The sequence below is a fragment of the Sciurus carolinensis genome, chromosome 3 (assembly GCF_902686445.1).
Source record: "Sciurus carolinensis chromosome 3, mSciCar1.2, whole genome shotgun sequence".
Taxonomy (NCBI): Eukaryota; Metazoa; Chordata; class Mammalia; order Rodentia; family Sciuridae; genus Sciurus; species Sciurus carolinensis.
The window spans coordinates 111526821-111535292 of record NC_062215.1 but is presented as its reverse complement, the minus strand read 5'-3'; positions in this window follow the sequence as shown (position 1 = coordinate 111535292).

Sequence of the window (8472 nt, the reverse complement as noted above, 5' to 3'; positions counted from 1 at the left end):
CTTTACAGGCCTGTGGGTCTCATCCTCCCCCGACTCACATGGGACTAAGCTGCTTTCATTTACTCTTTTTGTCATGAATTCCAGTTTTTTTCCTCCTGTAAGAATCATCGTCTTTCCAGGAAACAATGTAATGCTCTCCTCCCTGACTCCTTGTTTAACTGTGCAGTCTAGCTTCTAGTGTTCCTTTAAGACCCAAAGGACCTCAGGTCCAGGAGGCCCTGCAACACACACCTGTCCCTTTGCCCCAGATGAAGCTATTTCTCCTCTGTATTCTCCCGTGGCCTTCTGCTCACCTCTACACGATAATTACTACACTATGCTGACCAATGCATTGCTATTTCTATTTTCTCTACTAAATTGTCTTTTTACTGCTTGACATTAGGATCAAGTTCTAATTATCTCTGGATCTCACCACCTAGAACAGTGGTACCATACAGACACTAAATAGATGTCAATTGGCAAAAAAACATTTATTCTAAGGAGAAAATAGAAACAAACACCTAAACATGTACACTTCCTTTTGACCCAATTTCCTTTTCTGATATTTCATCATTGAACTTCTTCAAATTTTATCTACAATCCTTATTCATTACCAATTAGACTTTCCTTTTAATTTGACTTCTGTGCCCACTGAAAAAACACAAGATTCTAAACACGAACGCAGTGTCAATGCTTGATAACACATATTTGATATTGATGATCCTTCCTGGAAATTCTCCTTTCCCTTCAATCTGTTCACTTCAGCATTTGCACTCTGATTACTTCTCTAATCAAATTGTGTCTTGGTCTTGGCTAGCTTCTGCTCTCTACCATTCATTAATTTGGGTCATTCCTTATACTTTAGGACATTCTCTCTCTCCCTTTGTAATGTTACAGATTTCTATGACTCCAATTATTTTCTCCCTGGGAATGATTCTTCCATTTATATTTCAATCATGTCCTTTCTTCTTACCATCTCTGCATCCTGCTGATTCTTGAAACTTAACACTTGTAAACTAAGTTAAATCACTTTTGCTATTAAACTTGTTCCTCCTCCTGACTTTCCAAACTCTTCCAATAGCATTGCTATTTCTCATTACCATATTTCAATCTTACTCATCTCTGATGTCTCTGTGTCTTCAATCCCATACTCCCAGGAAGTCATTACATACTATTGGCTTTTCCTTTGAAATTGTTCTCACTTTTCCTTTCACATGGTTGCCTCCTTAATCAGGATGCTTATTTAGCTCTTGTCTGGACTGTTGCAATAATTTTTGAGCATCGATCTTGCCCTACCTTCTAATGCATTATTCACACCACTGCCGGAATAATCTCAAGCAACTGATTATATGTGATTATGTCTTTCCTTATTTTAAATGGCTTTAATGACAACTCTATGCCTATTTAATAAAGTTCATATCACTGCTTCATGGTCAAGGACCACATATAAAATTTTTTCTTTTCATTTTTATCTTCCATGGCTCTCCTACATAAGCCCCAATATTTTGTTGTTCCCTAGAATGCTTTATTGGCATTTATGTCTACCCTTTCTTAAAATATGTTGTCTCTTGTGCTTCAGTTGTCCTAGCCCACTTCCCCTTCTTCAATTCCGGTTCTATTTATTGAAGTGCTCTGTTTACAATGCCCTATTTACATGCCACCTACTCCATGAAACCAGTTCTGATGACTTCTAGAAGCTAGGGACGATCTCTCCTGCTTTATCCCCTCACAGCATTCTATCAGGGCCACTGTGAGACACCCTGCTCTGTGCTTGTCACTTGGCCACATGCCTCCTATGAGATGGTAGTCCCTTGAGTATGAATGTATATCCAATTCTTTTTTTTTTTCAGCCTTTTAAAAAATTTTTTTTATTGTAAACAAATGGGATACATGTTGTTTCTCTGTTTGTACATGGCGTAAAGGCATACCATTTGTGTAATCATAAATTTACACAGGGTAATGCTGTTTGATTCATTCTGTTATTTTTCCCCTTCCCCCGCACCCCTCCCACCCCTCTTTTCCCTCTATACAGTCCTTCCTTCCTCCATTCTTGCCCCCCTCCCTAACCCTAACTCTAACCATAACACTAACCCCTCACACCCCCCCATTATGTGTCATCATCCACTTATTAGCGATATCATTCGTCCTTTGTTTTTTTGAGATTGGCTTATCTCAATTAGGATGATATTCTCCAATTTCATCCATTTGCCTGCAAATGCCATAATTTTATCATTCTTTATGGCTGAGTAATATTCCATTGTATATATATACCACAGTTTCTTTATCCATTCATCAATTGAAGGACATCTAGGTTGGTTCCACAATCTGGTTATTGTGAACTGAGCAGCTATGAACATTGATGTGGCTGTGTCTCTGTAATATGCTGATTTTAAGTCCTTTGGGTATAGGCCAAGGAGTGGGATAGCTGGGTCAAATGGTGTTTCCATTCCAAGTTTTCTAAGGAGTCTCCACACTGCTTTCCAGAGTGGCTGCACTAATTTGCAGCCCCACCAGCAATGTATGAGTGTACCTTTCTCCCCACATCCTCACCAACACCTGTTGTTGCTTGTATTCTTGATAATCGCCATTCTAATTGGGGTGAGATGGAATCTTAGGGTGGTTTTGATTTGCATTTCTCTTATTACTAGAGATGTTGAACATTTTTCCATATGTTTGTTGACTGCTTGTAGATCTTCTTCTGTGAAGTGTCTATTCATTTCCTTAGCCCATTTGTCGATTGGATTATTTGCATTCTTGGTGTAGAGTTCTTGAGTTCTTTATAGATTCTGGAGATTAGTGCTCTATCTGAAGTATGATTGGCAAAGATTTTCTCCCACTCTGTAGGCTCTTTCTTTGCATTGCTGATAGTTTCCTTTGCTGAGAGAAAGCTTTTTAGTTTGAATCTATCCCAGTTATTGATTCTTGCTTTTATTTCTTGTGCTATGGGAGTCCTGTTGAGGAAGTCTGGTCCTAAGCCCACATGTTGAAGATCTGGACCTACTTTTTCTTCTATAAGATGCAGGGTCTCTGGTCTGATTCCGAGATCCTTAATCCATTTTGAGTTTAGTTTCGTGCATGGTGAGAGATATGGGTTTAGTTTCATTCTGTTGCATATGGATTTCCAATTCTCTCAGCACCATTTGTTGAAGAGGCTATCTTTTGTCCATTGCATATTTTTGGTCCCTTTGTCTAGTATGATAAAATTGTATTTATTTGGGTTTGTGTCCATGTCCTCTATTCTGTACCATTGATCCACCTTTCTATTTTGGTACCAATACCCTGCCGTTTTTGTTACTATTGCTTTGTAGTAGAGTTGAAGATCTGGTATTGCGATACCCCCTGCTTCACTCTTTCTACTGAGGATTGCTTTAGCTATTCTGGGTTTTTTATTCTTCCAGATGAATTTCATAATTTCTTGCTCTATTTCTGTAAGGTACATCATTGGGATTTTAATTGGAATTGCATTGAATCTGTGTAGCACTTTTGGTAGTATTGCCATTTTGACAATATTAATTCTTCCTATCCAAGAACATGGGAGATCTTTCCATCTTCTGAGGTTTTCTTTAATTTCTTTCTTTAGTGTTCTGTAGTTATCACTGTAGAGGTCTTTCACCTCTTTTGTGAAATTGATTCCCAAGTATTTTATTTTTTTCAATGCTATTGTGAATGGGGTAGTTTTCCTAATTTCTCTTTCTGAAGATTCATCACTTATGTATAAAAATGCCTTGGATTTATGTGCATTGATCTTATATCCCGCTACTTTACTGAATTCACTTATGAGATCTAAAAGTTTTCTGGTGGAATTTCCTGGTTCCTCTAAGTATATAATCATATCATCAGCAAATAGGGATAGTTTGAGTTCTTCTTTTCCTATTCGTATCCCTTTAATTTCTTTGGTCTGTCTAAGTGCTCTGGCTAGAGTTTCAAGGACGATATTGAAAAGAAGTGGTGAAAGAGGGTATCCCTGCCTTGTTCCAGTTTTTAGGGGGAATGCTTTCAGTTTTTCACCATTTAGAATGATATTAGCCATGGGCTTAGCATAGATGGCCTTTACAATGTTAAGGAATGTTCCCACTATCCCTATTTTTTCTAGTGTTTTGAGCATGAAGGGGTGCTGTATTTTATCAAATGCTTTTTCTGCATCTATCGAAATAATCATGTGATTCTTGACTTTAAGTCTATTGATATGGTGAATTACATTTATTGATTTCCTGATGTTGAACCAACCTTGCATCCCTGGGATGAAACCCACTTGATCATGGTGCACTATCTTTTTAATATGTTTTTGTATGCGATTTGCTAAAATTTTGTTGAGAATTTTTGCGTCGATGTTCATTAAGGATATTGGTCTGAAATTTTCTTTCCTCGATGTGTCTCTGTCTGGTTTAGGTATCAGGGTGATATTGGCTTCATAGAATGAGTTTGGGAGGGTTCCCTCCTCTTCTATTTTATGGAATACTTTGAGAAGTATTGGAATGAGCTCTTCTTTAAAGGTTTTGTAGAACTCGGCTGAAAACCCATCTGGTCCTGGACTTTTCTTTGTTGGTAGGCTTTTGATGACTTCATCTATTTCATTACTTGAAATTGGTCTATTTAAATTGTGTATGTCCTCCTCGTTCAGTTTAGGCTATTCATATGTCTCTAGAAACCTGTTGATGTCTTCGAAATTTTCTATTTTGTTGGAGTAATGATTTTCAAAATAGCTTCTAATTATGTTTTGTATTTCAGTCGTGTCTGTTGTGATATTTCCTTGTTCATTCCGGGAATTTTAGTGATTTGGGTTTTCTCTCGTCTTCTCTTTGTTAGTGTGGCTAAAGGTTTATCAATTTTGTTTATTTTTTCAAAGAACCAACTATTTATTTTGTCAATTTTTTGTATTGTTTCTTTTGTTTCAATTTCGTTGATTTCAGCTCTCAGTTTAACTATTTCCTGTCTTCTACTACTTTTGGTGTTGGTCTGTTCTTCTTTTTCTAGGACTTTGAGCTGTAGTGTTAGGTCGTTTATTTGTTGAGTTTTACTTCTTTTATTAAATGCGCTCCATGAAATAAATTTTCCTCTAAGTACTGCTTTCATAGTGTCCCAGAGATTTTGATATGATGTTTCTTTGTTCTCGTTTACCTCTAAGAATTTTTTAATTTCCTTCCTAATATCTTCTGTTATCCATTCATCATATAATAGCATATTGTTTAATCTCCAGGTGTTGGAGTAGTTTCTGTTTTTTACTCTTTCATTTATTTCTAACTTCAATCCATTATGATCTGATAGAATACAAGGTAGTGTCTCTATCTTCTTGTATTTGCTAACATTAGCTTTGTGGCATAATATATGGTCTATTTTAGAGAAGGATCCATGTGCTGCTGAGAAGAAAGTGTATTTGCTCTTGGTTGGATGGTATATTCTATAAATGTCTGTTAAGTCTAAATTATTGATTGTGTTATTGAGATCTATGGTTTCTTTGTTCAATTTTTGTTTGGAAGATCTGTCCAGTGGTGAGAGAGGCGTGTTAAAATCACCTAGTATTATTGTGTTATGGTCTATTTGGTTTCTAAAATTGAGAAGGATTTGTTTGACATACATGGATGAGCCACTGTTTGGGGCATAGATGTTTATAATTGTTATATCTTGCTGATTTATGCTTCCTTTAAGCAGTATGAAATGTCCTTCTTTATCCCTTCTGACTAACTTTGGCTTGAAGTCCACATTATCTGAAATGAGGATGGATACTCCAGCTTTTTTGCTGAGTCCATGTGCATGGTATGTTTTTCCCCATCCTTTCACCTTTAGTCTATGGGTATCTCTTTCTATGAGGTGAGTCTCTTGCAGGCAACATATTGTTGGATCTTTCTTTTTAATCCAATCTGCCAGTCTATGTCTTTTGATTGATGAATTCAGGCCATTAACATTCAGGGTTATTATTGAGATATGATTTGTATTCCCGGTCATTTGGTTCATTTTTAAATTTTATTTATTTATTTATTTTTTTGACACAACTTGGTTCCTCCTTTATTTGACAGTTCCTTTAGGATAATTCCTCCCTTTGCTGATTTGCTTCTTTGTGTTTTATCTCTTCCTCATGGAATATTTTGCTGAGAATGTTCTGTAATACTGGCTTTCTTTTTGTAAATTCTTTTAGCTTTTGTTTATCATGGAATGATTTTATTTCATCATCAAATTTGAAGGTAAGTTTTGCTGGGTATAAGATTCTTGGTTGGCATCCATTTTCTTTCAGAGCTTGAAAAATGTTGTTCTAGGCCCTTCTAGCTTTTAGGGTCTAGATTGAAAAATCTGCTGATATCTGTATTGGTTGTATCTGTATGTAATTTGGTTCTTTTCTCTCACAGCCTTTAAAATTCTGTCTTTATTTTGTATGTTCGGTATTTTCATTATAATGTGCCTTGGTGTGGATCTGTTGTAATTTTGTGTATTTGGAGTCCTATAAGCCTCTTGAACTTGATTTTCCATTTCATTCTTCAGATTTGGGAAGTTTTCTGATATTATTTCATTGAATAGATTGTTCATTCCTTTAGTTTGTTTCTCTAAGCCTTCCTCAATCCCAATAATTCTCAAATTTGGCCTTTTCATGATATCCCATAGTTCTTGGAGATTCTGTTCATGATTTCTTACCATCTTCTCTGTTTTTTCAACTTTGTTTTCAAGGTTAAATATTTTGTCTTCAATATCTGAGGTTCTGTCTTCCAGGTGTTCTATCCTATTGGTTGTGCTTTCTATGGAGTTCTTAATTTGGTTTATTGTTTCCTTCATTTCAAGGATTTCTGTTTGTTTTTTTTTCAATATCTCTAACTCTTTATTGAAATGATCTTTTGCTTCCTGTATTTGCTCTTTTAACTGTCGATTGGTGCTATCATTCAATGCTTGCATTTGCTCTTTCATCTCATCATTTAATGCCTGCATTTGCTCTTTCATCTCATCATTTAATGCCTGCATTTGCTCTTTCATCTCATCGTTTGCTTCCCTGATCATTTTAATTATGTACATTCTGAACTCCCTTTCTGTCATTTCTTCTGCCATGCTGTCGTTGGATTTTATTGATGTAACATCTAGATTTGTTTGGGGCATTTTCTTCCCTTGTTTTCTCATATTGTTCAGGAATCAGTGGGTCATTAAGATATTGCAGATTTCCTCTATTGACTTATAATGTCCCTGAAGATTGCTATTATATCCCCTCTTATCCTTCAGTAGCCTGCAGTCTTGGAGGAAGTTGATAATGCGGTGCTCCACAAGGAAGCTGCCTCTCTAGGGTTGGTGACCCTCAGGTGGGGTATATTCCCTGCTAGTGGGCAGAGGTGCCTCCACTTGTTGACCAATGGTCATCCAAAGGGGAACTAGGCTGCGGGCTGAGGTATGGCCTGTTTGTTCCTGTGTCTCTGGTTTTACCGACCTTGTGGGAAAACCTCATCCGGCGGGGAAGACTCACCCGGTGGGGAGGTCTCGCTGGTCAGGTCCCCTCCTAGAGGTTCCCCTCAATGTACAACTACCGCCTGGGCTGGGCTGTCTTCCTCTGCAACATTCCCAGGGGCCCGGACCTACCCCCTGGGCCTGGGAGCCTCACCCTTCGCAGACGAGTCTCCTTAGGCTGCTTCTCCTCAGAGAATCTGCCCGCAGTCCTGGAAACTTCACTCCGCCCCTAGGCGTGTCTCTGTGCGGCTCTTCCACCAAGACGCCGGTCCTGGGACCCTGCTCTGCACCTAATTGCCTGGCTATGCGGCCCCTCCTCTGAGCCGCCACCTGGAGCCCCGTACAATAGCTCCGAGACCCAGAGACCCACCACACACCTCTTCCTCCGGACAGCCGCCCGGTGTTCCGACGCAGTCACTAGGAGTCCAAGCAACTCACTTCACGTCTCCTCCTCCCAACAACCGCCCGTAGCCCTAGGCAGTCACTCCGAGTCCATGTGACCCACCGTGTTCCTCCTCCTCCTTGGGGTAGCCCCCCGGGTGTTCAGTAGTGGTCGCTCGGAGACCAAGGGACCTACCACGCTCCTCCTCCAGGCAGGCCACCGGTGTTCAGGAGCGGTCGCTTTGAGTCCAAACAACTCACCACTCACCTCTTCCTCTGGCAACCACCTGTGGCTCTGATGCAGTCACTCCTAGACCAAGTGACCCGCCGCGCTCCTCCTCCTCTTCCGGGCAACCCCCCCGGTGTTCAGAAGCGATCACTCTGCGTCTAAACAGCTTGCCATGCAGCTCCTCCTCAGGCAGCCGCCCGGAGCCCCAGTGGTTGCTCCGAGTCCAAGTGCTGTGCTGAGCCGCCTCCTCTACGATGATCCCAGTTGTCCGTGTTTACCGCTCCTGTGGGGGGAGGGGCGTCTCGCTGGGCAACTCTACTTCACAAAGTTCCCTGCGTTCCGTGGCTACCGCCCCATCCGGGACGCCTCCCCAATGGGAGAGACTCACCCGGCGGCTTTGAGTTGGTCCCAAGTCTCTCACTATCTCCTCTTTTGAATCCTGCATCCTGGAGCAACGTGAAATGCAG